Source organism: Meriones unguiculatus, chromosome 17 (genome assembly GCF_030254825.1).
Source record: "Meriones unguiculatus strain TT.TT164.6M chromosome 17, Bangor_MerUng_6.1, whole genome shotgun sequence".
Lineage (NCBI taxonomy): Eukaryota > Metazoa > Chordata > Mammalia > Rodentia > Muridae > Meriones > Meriones unguiculatus.
This window is the reverse complement of record NC_083364.1, coordinates 55,485,792-55,502,457: the sequence shown is the minus strand read 5'-3', so window position 1 is coordinate 55,502,457 and position 16,666 is coordinate 55,485,792.

Below are 16,666 nucleotides of genomic sequence, written 5' to 3'. Positions count from 1 at the left end.
TATTTAGTATCAGATAACACAAATGAAAACAAGAGCTTTTTAACTTTTCTTGTTCTTTTTATTCATAAATACTTGTTTTATTCAGGTTTTCTTTAGTGAGTAGTTCCAGAAATACAACATTTGATGATTTTTAAATAAGAAAATAAGAACATGTTTTCTACATATATTCACATAGATTCTTGAAGTGCTAATTTTTTTACTGTACATGTAACTCTCTTTTAAATGAATAATTTGAGTACATAATTATTGAACATGAGTATATATTATATTTTCATCATTTTAACACCTTATTAATTCCACAATCCTAGTCTTTTTTCTGTTTTTTTTTAATTTATTGGAAATAGATGTTTACTCATACAATATATTCTGATTACAGCTTCTTCTCTTCAACTCCTTTGAATCATCACACTTTTTGTGTTTCATTTTTAGCAAACATTCACATTCAGAAACACCCATTTTGACTCATACAGGGTATTGATTAGCAATGTGAGAAATGTTCTGAAAGCTGAGTTTGATAGTCACATCCTTGCAAGTGGACACAGCTACACCAAAGCCAAGAAGCACAGCTTTTGTAGTTGCTGCAATGCCTCCTGCTGACTTCTGACCTTTACTGAGGCTATTCAAGCTGAGATACTTACAGGAGATTCTGGTATCAGTCAGAAACTGTGAGCCAGGACACTGAGGGACATAAGACTCTTCCAGGGCCCATATTCCACAAACCTTAGTGACCCTAAACACAGAATGGTTTTCTTTGATACCCAGGCTTTGGATATCCACACAAAAGTATATATTTGAGGCATATATATATATATATATATATATTTGTTGTTGTTGTTTGTTTGTTTTGGTTTTTGGTTTTTAACCTCAAGTGTTTTCCTGGTTTCAGCACTGAACAAATGCCCCATGTCCAGAAATTTATTCATTACTAGCAATGTAATAGGAAAGTTGGCCACTGAAGGCCAGTCTTCAGGATTTTAGGAAAACAACTTGCTGGTTGAAAGTTCAGAAATATTAACAGCATTAAAGGTAAGTGGTATTGGGTTTAAAGAACTAGTGTTTAGCATGAACTCAGTTGACTGCTCTCTGATCACTTGTCCCTGATGATGCCAGGCCACGGAAGAAGAGGACCCAAGCAGTCCTGATGAGACTTAACAAGCTATGGACAGACAGAAATTGTGAAGAACTCCCCCTTTCAGTGGACTAATGGAAGGGGATGAGAGGAACAGGGCGGGGGTTTCAATGGAGATATATAAAGAAAAATTTGTGAAGAAAAAAATAATAAAAAATTGAGTAAAATAAAAATAAATCAGTATCACCTCCCCCAAAAAATAAGCAAACGTTAATCTGAAGAATAATTATAAAATTAGACAAAATAAAAACAAACTGGAATATGACAAAACAAACAAAAGAGAAAGAGCCAAAGAAAATGCGTAAGAAACATAGACTCACAGACACATTCATTTGTATACTAAGTAATCACAGAAAAACACACAACTAGTAACAATAACATATTTGAAAAGGACCTGTAAGGCATATTTTTAAAAAGTGCCATGACAAAACATTATGAGACAAAGAACTTACAAAGATGCTACTGGGTTTATTTTGTGTTGGACCTCTACTTCTAGCACGGGGCCTGCCTGTAAGAATGTATTGACATTCCAGTGACATTCCTTGCAGTGAACACATTTTTATGTTTGAGTGTTTATCAGTTGAAGACAGATTCTGGCTTAAGGATGGGGGCTTGTGTCCACTTCCCTCAGTGCAGGGAACTCATCTTGAGGAGACCCAGATTGCTATCACAATCTCTCTGAGCTCATATGTGTGTCATTCCAGCTATTTAGTAGCCAATGTTTTTCTTATTTTTTTAATTTTTTTATTTAACTTTTAGTAATTACACTTAATTCATTTTGTATCCCCCCATAAGCCCCTCCCTCCTCTCCTCCCGGTCCCACCCTCCCCCTTTCTGCAAGCATGCCCCTCCCCAAGTCCACTGATAGGGGAGGTCCTCCGCACCTTCTTTCTGATCTTAGTCTATCAGTTCTCATCAGAAGTGGCTGCATTGTCAGGGTTCTAGGTTGTCTCCATGAATAGTCCTTGGTTGGAGTATGAGTCTCTGGGAAGTTCCCTGTGTTCAAATTTTCTTGTTCTGTTGCTCTCCTTGTGGAGTTCCTGTCCTCTCCAGATCTTACTATTTCCCACTTCTTACATAAAATTCCATTCATGCAGCCTGTCAGTTGGCCATCAGGATCAGCATCTGTTTTGATAGTCTGCAGGGCAGAGGCTTTCAGAGGCCCTCTGTGGCACATTCCGAGGTTGTTTCCTGTTTTCTTCTTCTGGCTTTCAGAGGCTCTCTGTAGCAGGTTCCTAGGTTGTTTCCTGTTTTCTTTTTCTTCTGATGTCCATCCTCTTTGCCTTTCAGGGTGGGGATTGAACATTTTAGTTAGGGTCCTCTCTTTTGCTTAGTTTGTTTAGATGTACAGATTTTAGTGGGTTTATTCTATGTTGTATGCTTATATGAGTGAGTATATACCATGTGTGTCTTTTTGCTTCTGGGACAACTCACTCAGGATGATCCTTTCCAGGTCTCACCATTTACCTGCAAATTTCATGATTTCCTTATTTTTCATTGCTGAGTAATACTCCATTGTATAAATGTATCACAGTTTCTGCATCATTCTTCAGTTGAGGGGTATCTGGGCTGTGTCCAGCTTCTGGCTATTACAAACAAAGCTGCTACAAACATGGTTGAGCAAATGTCCTTTTTCTGTACTTCAGCCTCTTTTGGGTATATGCCTAGGAGTGGTATGGCTGGATTTGAGGAAGCGCTATTCCTAGTTGTCTGAGAAAGCTCCAGATTGATTTCCAGAGTGGTTGTACAAGTTTACATTCCCACCAGCAGTGGAGAAGGTTTCCCCTTTCTCTACAACCTCTCCAGCATGTGTTGTCACTTCAGGTTTCGATCTTGGCCATTCTGATGGGTGTAAGGTGAAATCTCAGGGTTGTTTTGATTTGCATTTCTCTAATGGCTAATGAGGTTGAGCATTTCTTTAAGTCTTTCTCTGCCATTCGATATTCCTCTACAGAGTGTTCTCTGTTTAGCTCTGTTCCCCATTTTTTAAGTGGGTTACTTGGTTTGCTGCTTTTCAGCTTCTTTAGTTCTTTATATACACTGGATATGAGTCCTTTGTCAGATAAAGGGTTGGTGATGATTCTTTCCCAATCTGTAGGCAGTCGCTTTGTTTTTATGATGGTGTCCTTTGCTTTACAGAAGCTTTTCAATTTCATGAGGTCCCATTCATTGATTGTTGCTCTTAGAGCCTGTGCTGTTGGTGTTCTGTTCAGGAAGTTTTCTCCTGTACCAATGAGTTCTAGGGTATTCCCCACTTTTTTTTCTAGCTGATTTAATGTGTCTGGTTTTCTTTCACCTCCATCTTTTCTGGCTTTCACAACCATTTTGCTTCCTCATTTTAGAATTTGTGGAGCCCTGAGGGAAGGAATTTGATGTAGATATCCTGTTCAAGACAGAGCTAGCAAAAGTGTCCTCACTCCTTGCATGTTGTCCAAATGTAGATCTCAGTATTTGTTCTCATATATTGCAGGATGATACTTTTCTGATGAAAGAAGGGCAAGGCACTGATCTGGGAATATAGCAGAATATCATTAGGAGTCATTTTTATGGCTATGTTACTTTTCCACAAGACCCAATAAGAAGAATAACTGCATGAAAGGTAATGTGTTTACTCTTTCACTACCTATTTAGATGTTTTGCTCTGTTCATTTATTTTAATAAGAACATACATATATTTATGGATTATTGCAATTAACTGCATATTTCATCTTTAAGCATGAAATCCTTTGTGTAGATATACCACAATTTGTGCATCCATTCCTCCACTGAGGTGCATCTGGGCTATTTCCACCTTCTGGCTATTACAAATAAGGCTGCTACAAACATGGCTGAGCAAATGTCCTTATTGTATACTTGACATACTTTGGGGTATATGCCAAGGAGTGGTATAGCTGGATCTTGAGGAAGCACTATTCCTAGTTGTCTGAGGAAGAGCCAGATTGCTTTCCATAGTGGTTGTACAAGTTTACATTCCCTACAGCAGTGGAGGAGAGTTCCCCTTTTCCCACAACCTCCCCAGCATGTGTTGTCTCTTGAGTTTTTTATTTTTACCATTCTGATGTGTGTAAGGTGAAATCTTAGGGTCATTTGATTTGCATATTATTCAGCAATAAAAACAAGGAAATCATGAAATTTGCAGGCCAATGGTGGAATCTGGAAAAGATCATCCTGAGTGAGCTATTCCAGAAGCAGAAAGATGAACATGGTATATACTCACTCATATAGAAATATAGTATAGGATAAACCTACTAAAATACTGTACACCTAAAGAAACTAATCAAGAGGGAGGACTCTTGCTAAAATGCTCAATTCCTATCCAGAAAGATAAAGAGGATGGACATCAGAAGAAGGAGAAAAGAGGGAACAAGTCAGGAGCCTGACACAGAGGACCTCTGAAAGTTTCTGCCCTGCAGACTATCAATGCAGATGCTCAGACTTATGGACAACCTTTCGGCAGAGTGCAGGGACTCTTAGGAAAGACGTGGGAAAAAGTAAGATCTGGAGAGGACAGGAACTCCACAAGGAGAGCAACAGAACCAAAAGCAATCTGAGCACAGGGGTCTTTCCTGAGACTGATACTCCAACCAAGGACTATGCATGGAGATAACCTAAGACCCCTGCACAGATGTAGCCCATGGCAGTTCAGTATCCAAGTGGCTTCCATTGTAATAGGAACAGGGACTGTTTCTGACATGAACTGATTGGCCTGTTCTTTAATTACTAACCCTGAGGGGGAAGAAGCATTACCAGACCACAGAAGAAGACAATGCAGCCACTCCTGATGAGATATAATTGACTAGGATCAGAAAAAAAGGAAAAGAAGACCTCCCCTCTCAGTGGACTTGGGGAGTGGCTTGCATTCAGAGGGTGGACAGGATTGGTACAGGAGGAGGAAGGGAACCACAGGGGAGATACAAAGTGAATAAAATGTAATTAATAAAGAATAATTTTTTTTCATACAAGTCTTTGACTTCCTTGGTTAGGGTTACTCCAAGGTACTTTATGTCATTTGTGGCTATTGTGAAGGGTGTTGTTTCCCTAATTTCTTTCTCAGCCCTTTTGTCTTTTGTATACCGGAGGGCTACTGATTTTTTGAAGTTAATTTTGTGTCCGGACACTTTGCTGAAGGTGTTTATCAGCTGTAGGTGTTCCCTGGTAGAGTTTTTGGGGTCACTCAGGTATGCTATCATATCATCTGCAAATAGTGATAATTTAATTTCTTCCTTTCCAATTTGTATCCCCTTGATCTCCTTCAACTGTCTTATTGTTCTAGCAAGGACTTCATGGCCATCTTACCAAAAGCAATCTACAGATTCAATGTAATTCCCATGAAATTACCAACACAATTCTTTACAGACCTGGAAAGAAAAATTGTCAACTTCATATGGAATAACAAGAAACCCAGAATTGCTAAAACAATTCTATACAATAAAAGATCTTCTGGAGGTATGTCCATCCCTGATATTAAGCTGTACTATAGAGCAACAGTTATAAAAACTGCATGGTACTGGCATAGAAACAGACTGGTGGATCAATGGAACCGAATAGAGGACCCAGAAATAAACCCACACATCTATAGACAACTGATCTTTGACAAAGATGCCAAAACCATACAATGGAAAAAAGATAGCATCTTCAGCAAATGGTGCTGGTCTAACTGGAAAAATGAAAATAGATCCATACTTATTACCATGCAGAAAGCTGAAGTCCAAGTGGATCAAAGACCTCAACATAAAACCAGACACTCTAAATCGGTTAGAAGAAAAAGTGGGGAATACCCTTGAAATCATTGGCACAGAAGACAACTTCCTGAACAGAACACCAACAGCACAGGCTCTAAGAGCAACAATCAATAAATGGGACCTCATGAAACTGAAAACTTCTGTAAAGCAAAGGACACCATTATCAAAACAAAACAACTGCCTACAGACTGGGAAAGAATCTTCACCAACCGTTTATCTGACAGAGGGCTAATATCCAGTATATATAAAGAACTAAAGAAGCTGAAAAGCAGCAAACCAAGTAATCCACTTAAAAAATGGGGAACAGAGCTAAACAGAGAACACTCTGTAGAGGAATATCGAATGGCAGAGAAACACTTAAAGAAATGCTCAACGTCTTTAGCCATTCGGGAAATGCAAATCAAAAGGCCTGTGAGATTTCACCTTACACCCATCAGAATGGCCAAGATGAAAACTTCAAGTGACAACACATGCTGGAGAAGTTGTGGAGAAAGGAGAACCCTCCTCCACTGCTGGTGGGAATGTAAACTTGTACAATCACTCTGGAAATCAATCTGGAGCTTTCTCACACAGCTAGTAATAGCACTTCCTCAAGATCCGGCCAAACCACTCCTAGGCATATATCCAAAAGGGGCTCAAGTACACAATAAAGACATTTGCTCAACCGTGTTTGTAGCAGCTTTATTTGTAATAGCCAGAAGTTGGAAACAGCCCAGATGCCCCTCAACTGAAGAATGGATGCAGAAATTGTGGTACATCTACACAATGGAGTATTACTCTGCAATGAAAAATAAGGAAATCATGAAATTTTCAGGTAAATGGTGGGACTTGGAAAGGATCATCCTGAGTGAGTTGTTCCAGAAGCAGAAAGACACACATGGTATATACTCACTCATATAGACATATAACATAGGATAAACCTACTAAAACCCTGAACATCTAAAGAAACTAATCAAGAGAGCAGACCCTGACTAAAACACTCAATCTCCATCCCAAAAGGCGAAGAGGATAGACGTCAGAAGAAGAAGAAAACAGGAAACAACCTCGGAACCTGCCACAAAGGGCCTCTGAATGGCTCTGCCCTACAGACTATCAAAGCAGACACTGAGACTTAAGGCCAACTGTTGGGCAGAGTGCATGGAATCTTATGTAAGAAGTGGGAAAAAGTAAGATCTGGAGAGGACAGGAATCCCACAAGGAGAAAAACAGAACCAGAAAATTTGAACACAGGGGCCTCCCCAGGGACTCATATTCCAACCAAGGAACATGCATGGAGATAACCTAGAACCCTGCACAGATGTATTCCATGACAGCGTAGTATCCAAGTGTGTTCCATAGTAATGGGAAGAGGGACTGCCTCTGACATAATCTGATAGGCCTGTTCTTTGATCACCTCCCCCTGAGGGGAGAGCAGCCCTACCAGACCACAGAAGGGGACAATGTAGCCATTCCTGATGGGATCTGATAGACTAAGATCAGAAGGAAGGAGAGGAGGACCTCCCCTATCAGTGGACTTGGGAGGGCATGTGTGAAGAAGGGGGAGGGAAGGTGGGACTGGCAGGGGAGGAGGGAGGGGCTTATGGCGGAATACAAAGTGAATAAACTGTAATTAATAAAAATAAAAAAAGATTAAAAAAAGAATTAAAAAAAGAATAAAAAAATCAAATCCTTAATCAAAGACATATAGGTATAATAGAAAAAAAAGCACTAATAAATATTTATGCATGAATGTTGCTATCTAAAGTTACAAATATGCATTTATAAAAATTGTTCTGGGGTTCTGAGACTAATTCTCAGTGTATATCCTAGTACAAATTGTATAACACCTTATGCAGTGCAGGCATGTCTTGAACTTACAAATTCTCCTTCCTGGGTACTGTAATTACAACTTTGAGTCTTAATGCCTACCTTGAAAATGATTGTGTAATATGTCATACAATTATTGTGTTCCATCATAGACTGACTCAACACAGCTGCAAACAAAATTTCTATACAGGGTTTATAAACACATATGATAAGGGTATATATTCGCATCTGCATCTGCTTCAAGGTCTGGGAAAATCATTTGGTTAACATTGATGTTGATAATCTTTATGCATTCTGAATGTTACTTGACTGTAAGGCAAAATATTTCAAATTATCTCATAAAGGCCATCTATATGTGTTTTTTTAAGTTCCATAACCATTTTTACTGCTTATGATTTGAGACAGAATTTCAATTGTAGTATTTACATATTTCCTTATCATCAACAGACTTAATATGACACTCAATGAGAAATCCTGTATTACTTTCAATTCACTCATTAATAAAACTCCTCGTTTTCCTCTAAGTGAATACAAAGTAGGTCAGCAAGAAGCCAGAGAAATATCCTTTGTTCTCTGAGGTTAAAAAATCTATTCTTGAATAAAATTATGTTGTGTATTCTAAAATCTTCTAGAAATAGAACCAGAATCTGTAAACTTTCTGATCATTTGTTTTATGAGACAATGAGAAAAAGACAGAAGTATGATTCATTTGTTTGCTTTCTCATTACTATTGAAAGCCTCTGGCTGAGGTTGTATTAAGTTTATACACAGACATACTTACAAGGACGCTTTCATGTTCATGAGGATATAAGAATGCATGTGTCAATTTCTGTCAAGCAGGGATCCAGGAAAGGACTGTAATGTGAGACCAACATGTGGGAAAGAACAGAGACAGTGAAATCTCTTTGATAATTAACCACCGTTTATAGAGTCACCTTTGTCCAAATACAAATAAACCATTTACGATGAGCAAAGAAGTGTTTTTTGGGGATAAAATGCTAGGAGCAGTAGAGACAAATGTGCTCATACTTTCCTAAGGACTATATAGTTAATATTTTTGAGTTTGTGGCATGCATAGTCTCATTCATGACGTAGCTGATGTTGGAATGAAAAAGTCATTTAACAAATATGTAAATAAGTGATCCTGACCATATCTCAATAAAGCTGTTCTTACAAGTAGAAGTCTGCACTCTTGCTGAACTCTGACCTAAACTATGATCAATGCCATAACATGGATATAGGATAATGAACTCTTTTTATCCGTACAAGAAAGCTAGATTGATGTTTAAATCATTTGTTCACAGATTCAAGCATATCTAACAAGAAAGTGGAAGGTATAATTCACAATGATGTTTATTAAGATTGTTTCCTCATAATGAAGGATTTGTACTTTATCATTCTAAGGACTAATCAAATATGCAACATATTTTCTTTGCAAATATGTGATATTTTTCATTATGTCATTAAAATGAAACCTGAGGTGAGGGTATATTACAACTGTATATATTTCTCTTTCTCAAAGCTGAAATATCATTATTCCAGTTAATAGAAGAAAAAAAAGGAAATACCACGCATTCTGTAAGGTCCAAATGAGAAGAGCAATTTCTAGTGACACCATCAACTTTGGTTCAAAAGAAGTCAGAGAGTACAGTTCCGAATTGCTGTATTTCCACAAGCATTTTTATTGCTTTTTCTCCCATTATAAAAATGGCAAAGAGCTCTGAAAATGAAAATTTTTCCTCAGGGACAAATTCATACAGATTTATTATCTTTCCTCAAAGGAATGTGATTGAGCCATTTTTACAGCCAAAAGTTACTTTTATTTCCAGAATAGAAAATATTTCTCTTGCACTCTTGCAATGTGTAAAGAGACCATTCTGCTAAGGACATCTGCCATCAATACATTCACCAAGAAAGCGTCAGTGACATTAGCCCAGTGCTTTCCCAGAATTCCTTTGACTACCAGCCAGAGTAGAATGTAGAATTCTACATAGGCTTGTGAAAGACTAACTTAATGGGTATTCTCAGTCTCACATACCATATACTTCTACCACAGAATCCTGAGATTCATATACTTCACTCTCATGCTATTACTTGTGGCTTCCAGATCCCTGGGTTTATGATTTTCTTATTCTATTTTATTGTGATTTGTTTATAAATTTTGTAGCAAGGTGCCAAGTAACTCCACCTGACCTCAAACTCACTAAGAATAACCCTGAACTTTTGATCCTCCTGCCTCTATCTCTCTAATGCCTGGATTACAGGGGTGTTCCCATAGATCATGATTGAGAGTGTAATAGTTTAAGAACAATCTTTGCTTTGTCTAATTATAGATACTTCAGTTTGGGGACTTGATTGCCAAGTTTTAAGCAACTATGCGTCTATTGTTTTGTTTTGTACAGCCCTTCTAAATCTGACAAAAGATAAAATGGTGCACCTGAAATTCTTAGAGGAAAGTTTTACATGAACAGGGCTTTTTTTTTTTTTTTTTCAATTCTTTGGAGGAAGTTCTGAACCCATAAATCCCTTTACCAATGTACTTACAACAATCTTTATTTGTTCCCTCAAATCCTATGACTTTCACTGGAATTTGACTAGGGGCCTTGGAAAGGGGCAACTGTGGTCACATTTCCATGGTAAAATTCTCTCTAGTCCTCAAAACACTCTGAGGTATCCTTTGAAATCCTTACCCAGAGCTCCAAGACTCAACACCACATGCATGCTGAGAAAGCTTGCTGCTCAAGCCTTCTGGTACTGTCATAACAGCTGTACATGGTTAATTCTTTCACACAGCTGAGGCAGAAAAGGAAATTTTTATTGGAATAGAAGAATCAGAGAGATTTCATAGCCGTAGGCAGCCAGCCACAAGATCTCATAGGCCACTAGGACTCTTCCTGTGTTTTTAATCTCTATATTTCTCTATACATCCTGTTTAAACAAGCCAAAAGATCTCTAATACTGAGACTTTTTTCTCTTTTTTTTTATTTTTCATCCTATTAATCCTTTGTCTGTTCACAAAAATGGAGGGTCTTTCTGGTAATCACTTCAGAACTGCTCTGTATCTTCTGTCAGTCATCTTCCCCAAATCTGCTGGTATATATTACATCATATATAGGTCAGAATATGTTCCCTGCTTCCACAGTACTGCATTTCTTTTCCTTTGAAGGGATAGGTGTGGTATCCTCTTATGGAAAAGATGCAATGTCCTGAAGTTTCTGTTAAGGATGTTAACCAGTCCACAAGGGAGCTTGAATTTTTGACCTTAGCCATTCTGATGGGTGTAAGGTGAAATCTCAGGGTCATTGTGATTTGAATTTCCCTTATGACTAAAAATATTGATCATTTCTTTAAGTGTTTTTCTGCCATTTGATATTCCTCTATTGAGAATTTTCTGAAATTCTGTTCACCCAAAGAAGCTAAGCAAGAAGGAAGACCCTGGGTAAGATGATCAATCTTCACTCAGAAAAGCCAATGAATGGGATGGGCATTGGAAGAGGGAGAAAACAGGGAACAAGACAGGAGCCTAGCACAGAGGGCCTTTGAAAGACTCTACCCAGCAAGGTATCAAAGCAGAGGCTGAGACTCATAGCCAAACTTTGAGCAGAGTGCAGAGAATCTTATGAAAGAAGTGGAAGATACAAAGACTTGGAGTGGACAGGAGCTCCACAAGGAGAGCAAGAGAACCAAAAATATGGGCATAGTGGTCTTTTCTGAGACTGATACTCCAACCAAGAACCATTCATAGAGATAACATAGAACCTCTGCACAGATGCAGCCTATCACAGCTCAGTCTCTGAGTGGGTGCCTTAATAATGGGAACAGGGACTATCTTTGACATGAACTCAGTGGCTAGTTCTTTGATCCCCTCCTCCTGATCGGGGAGCAGCCATACCAGACCACAGAGGAAGACAGCACAGCCAGTCTGTATGAGACCTGATAGCCTAGGGTCAGATGGAAGAGGAGGAGGACCTCCCCTATCAATGGACTTGGGGAGGAGGTGAGGGAGGGAGGGTAGAGTTGGGAGGGGGCTACAGCTGGAATACAAAGTGAATAAATTGCAATTTATAAATAAATTAGTTAATTAACAAATTCTTCAGAACCGTAAACTCAAACTCTTAAGTCAAAAGAAAATTACAAGTGCTATCAGAGTTTATGGTGTCATTTAGCCCTACAATGTGTTTCATAGTTTGATAAATCCACTTGGAGAAACACGTCAGTTAGAACTTACAAAGAGGATTCTCCTGCGGTTCCTAAAATTGTGGGTAAAATACCGAGCTTTGTCTTTGAAATGCAAAGGTTATAGATTTTGTACTATCAAACTTACTTTTATGCACGCATGAGGATTTTCATTATTTCTTTTCAGTATGATTTCCTGCCACTGAAGGAGACCTCCTGCCAAAGCTCCTCAATCAGAGCATTGCTGTGGAAGTCTTATGTTGCACTCCTTCCTCGTGCTAAATGAAAAGATGGGTTGGATGCTTTTTTGGGATCCAAGTGTTAATTGCTTCCTAATAAAACCATCCAGTTAAACTGTCTGCTTTGTGGCACAGCACCTTCAAGAAGAGGTTTCTGAAGGAAGCCTGCTAAGTTGATTGCACTTGTAGATAATTAATTGAAATGAGAAAGACAACTAAAATAACTAAAATTTCTGTAATGCTGTTTTGTTTTTTTTTTTTCAGTCTCTTAGTTATAACAAGCTTCCACAGTTGTTTCACACTGGAGAATTATTCCTCAGCTAAATGTTCTGTTAGTCATTTTATTCAGCCTATCAGTGAATCCATCCTAATGTTCGAGGACTATAAGATGAGGGTAGAAATATTAAGATAGTGTAAGAAAATAACTAATTGGGTTTATACTTATTTAGACTCTAGCTCTACAAAGACTGTATTATCTTCAGATTTTGGTGACATCACTCCACTTGTTTGTGTGAAGGTTCTATTTCAGTTGCAAGAAGCCCTCTTGCATCAATCTTATCTTCCAGAAATAACATAGCCTTTTCTAGTTTCAGAAATCAGAATGTCAGTGAGCTGCATGTTTTTCTGTATACATGTTAGTACCATCAATGTCATATGTCCAAAATTTCTAACATTCTCGTATTTTTTCATTGTCTCTTTATCTGGCATTAGCTATGAGACAAATATTTTCTTATTCTTTAATCTTTTGAAATAGTGAGGAACTGGTTGTACCAAAGACCTAGGACTTTCTTCAGTCTTGTGACATCCTTTCTTCCATTTTGACTGTGAATTAGAAAAAGCATACCTTTTATAAGTCAAATATATTCTCAGTAGCATGGCATTATATTAATAATAATTAAGTTATACTTATTACATTATCTTTCTACTCATTATACACATTATACTCATCAGCATCTTCAAAACAATTCCTTTAATTCATATCTTGTTGATTCCTATAATTTTATAATTTATAGTGCAAGATCAAAACCATTCTATCAACAAAATTGTTTAATTTATGAAAAAGAGAATAAAAGAGGTGACACATTAGTTTTACTCTTATTTGGTTCCCATTCTCATCAGCCATCATGATTAGATGATAAATGTCTCATAGAGAGATAGCTGATAGTGAGGTAGGAGGTTCGATTGGTCAATAGATAGATAAAGATAATAAATACATCAATGAAAGATGGCAAAAATGTGTTAAATGTACTCAAGTTTCACTCTGTGATATATAAATTCATTGTCAAGTTGATAAGATTTAGAGTCACATGGGAACTGTGCCTCTGGGCATGCCTGCAGATGATTTTCTTGTTCAGAATAATTGTGCTAGGAGGATCCTTCATAGGAGCAATTACTCCCTAAGCTTGGGCCTTGAACTACATCAAAAGGAAAATGATAGCTAAACGGAGCATGGCATTCAATGTTACCCATTTCCTGACTTGGGCACAACAGAATCAGGACCCTTAAGCTCCTACTGCCATGATTTTCCTCTCATGATGGACTGCATGCTGGAATTGTAGGCAAAATAAAGCTTTTCTCCTATAATTGCTTTTGTCAGATATTTTATTACAACAAAGGAAAAATAATCAAGACACACTGGATATGATACCTCTAAACTTATGAATAATAACATTTATTAATTTATTCCCTTAACAGCATTGGCACTGGGGAAACAAACCAAGAGCCCTGCCCTCTACCACTGAGATGTATGCTAATACCCTTTGTTCTCAGCCTGATTAGTCAACAGTCATTAAGCTTTTGCAACAAGCCTTGATTGTTAATTCTAAGGAAATTCCCACTGTACCTTTGTAAGTAATAACATTTTAATAAGTTTCAGTATAATATTCAAATTGCTATTATCCTGATATGTTTTCATAACCCACAGAAAGCAAGTTTTGCCTGATGGTTCTCACTAATGTCTCAAAAAACAAAATACATGCCCCTTCCCCAGGGAGGGATTGGGACAGGAGGAGGGTGGGAACCACAGGGGGGATACAAAGTGAATACAGTGTAATTAATAAAGAATTAAAAAACAAACAAAATACAATGCTAGTGTATTAATTTAGAACACAGTCTTTTCAGAAGTCTAGATTAAAATGTATCTAGATGAAGTCATTTGTAAAGAGGCCAGGAAGATGGCCCAGTGGTTAAGAGCACATGCTGCAAGCCTGATGACCTGAGACCCGTGCTATGGACCTAACTGGCGGAAGGAAAAAAAAAATTAAACCGGGAAGTTATCCTTCCACACACATACACATTTTTTTTTTCAAAAGATGAAGGAAAATTTAACATCTAATATGTGACATTAGGAAAACATTTGCCTTTCTTTCAGGTAGTAGTTATCTATGTTAAAAGACAGAGAACTGTAGCCTGTCCTTGACTTTATGTAAAAGCTCAGAGAAGGCTGAATACAACATTTACAACTCACTTAGCTAGCAATCTGCTCAGTTAAATCCTAAAGAAAGAAATGGTGTGTTCTTGTCTGTGTGTTTTGTCACTTGTTACCCTATGATAATTGTTCAGTGCACAGGTGCAGACATACAGTCAATCCATAGTTACCTGAAATAGTCCCAAAGTACGATACAGGAAATAACAAAATTAGACAAACAATGCTGAGGTTTTTCTAATTCTCCTTTATCTGCCATTTTTTTCTCCTTTCCTTTTATTTTACTGTAGCCTTCATCTATCTTCATCCTGGCTTCCCCTTCTCTCTCCTTCATAATGACAAGCAAGAAAAGTCCAGTTTATAACATAAAAATGAGGACCATGTGTATTCAGTAGATAACAGATAATTATAAAATTATAACATCTGTGATCTCTCTCCATTGTGAGGATACTTGTGATTTAATACCATGTATAATTAACTTGTTAGGAATATGAAATTGTTGGCTCTAATAATCATATTCTACTTATAGAAGTTAATATTAGACGTACAGAAAACTGTTAACCCTTTGGGCCTAAATTTATTTAAAATGAAAGGGTTGAAGTGTAATAAAAATGATTGCAGTAGGCATTTAAGTATACATGGTTCTTTTTTTAACTTTTATTAATTACACTTTATTCATTTTGTATCCCCCCATAAGCCCCTCCCTCCTCCCCTCCCGGTCCCACCCTCCCTCCCTCTCTCTGCATGCATGCCCCTCCCCAAGTCCACTGATAGGAGAGGTCCTCCTCTCCTACTTTCTGATCTTAGTCTATCAGTTCTCATCAGAAGTGGCTGCATTGTCAGGGTTCTAGGTTGTCTCCATGAATAGTCCTTGGTTGGAGTATGAGTCTCTGGGAAGTTCCCTGTGTTCAAATTTTCTTGTTCTGTTGCTCTCCTTGTGGAGTTCCTGTCCTCTCCAGCTCTTACTATTTCCCACTTCTTACATAAAATTCCATTCACTCTGCCTGTCAATTGGCCATCAGGCTCAGTATCTGCTTTCACAGTCTGCATGGCAGAGGCTTTCAAAGGCCCTCTGTGGCAGGTTCATAGATTGTTTCCTGTTTTCTTCTGGCTTTCAGAGGCCCTCTGTAGTAGGTTCCTAGGTTGTTTCCTGTTTTCTTCTTCTTCTGATGTCCATCCTCTTTGCCTTTCAGGATGGGTATTGAACATTTTCTTTTTGGTCTCAGTGCTGGGACCAATTCTGTGTTGTCTCTGTGTGCTCCCACAGTTGCTACGAGTTCATATGTGCACCAGTGCTGTTGTGTCTGAAAGATACACTTCCCTTGCAGTCATCCGTTATCTAAGGCTCTTAAAACCTTTCTGCCTCCTTCTCCTCATGGGTCCCTGATCTGTGAGAGGATAGTTGTTTGTTTGTTTGATTGGTTAGTGGACAGTTTTGATGAGATACTCAATTTAGGACTGAGCATTCCAAAGTCTCTTAGTCTCTATGTATCATCCAGTGGTAGGTATCTTTGTTAATACCCATCTAGTGCAAGAAGAAGCTTCTCTGATGTGGTTGAGGGAGACACTAATTTAAGTGTACTTCAGTATGGCATTATGATTCATTTAATTATTTTTGTCACTTCAGCAAAGTCATAACTTTGTATCCCCTGTGCTCATTACAGAATTAGTCTTAGGTATTTGGTCCTTTAGCAGTGTCACATATGTGTTCCATCTCATTGGGTAGACCATGATTCCAGTAAAATTATGGTTGGTTTCTCCCACACGAGTTTTGCCACTATTGTGCTAGTATGTCTTGGCAGAAGGTCACTATTGTATGTCATGGGCTTTGCAATAAGTGATATTGATGATTAACCTTTCTCCTCTGCTAGCATGAAAGTGCATTCCAGTACCCTAAATAACAGTGTCCCACTCCTGACCCAGAAGCTGTCTGCAGCCAATACCCACCCACAAAGGGAAAATCATATGTCTTTTCAAAGGAATGTCAGTGGATATGCAATCACACACCGGGGCAGACCCCATTCCCAGGTGTAGATGGACAAAGCAGAATGAAATCAGTAGTGTTTTTGTGGACTTTGTCTATTGTTTTGCTTTGCTTTGGCTTTTCTTTGTGTGTTTTGTTTTGTTTTGTTTTTTGGTGCTTGCATGA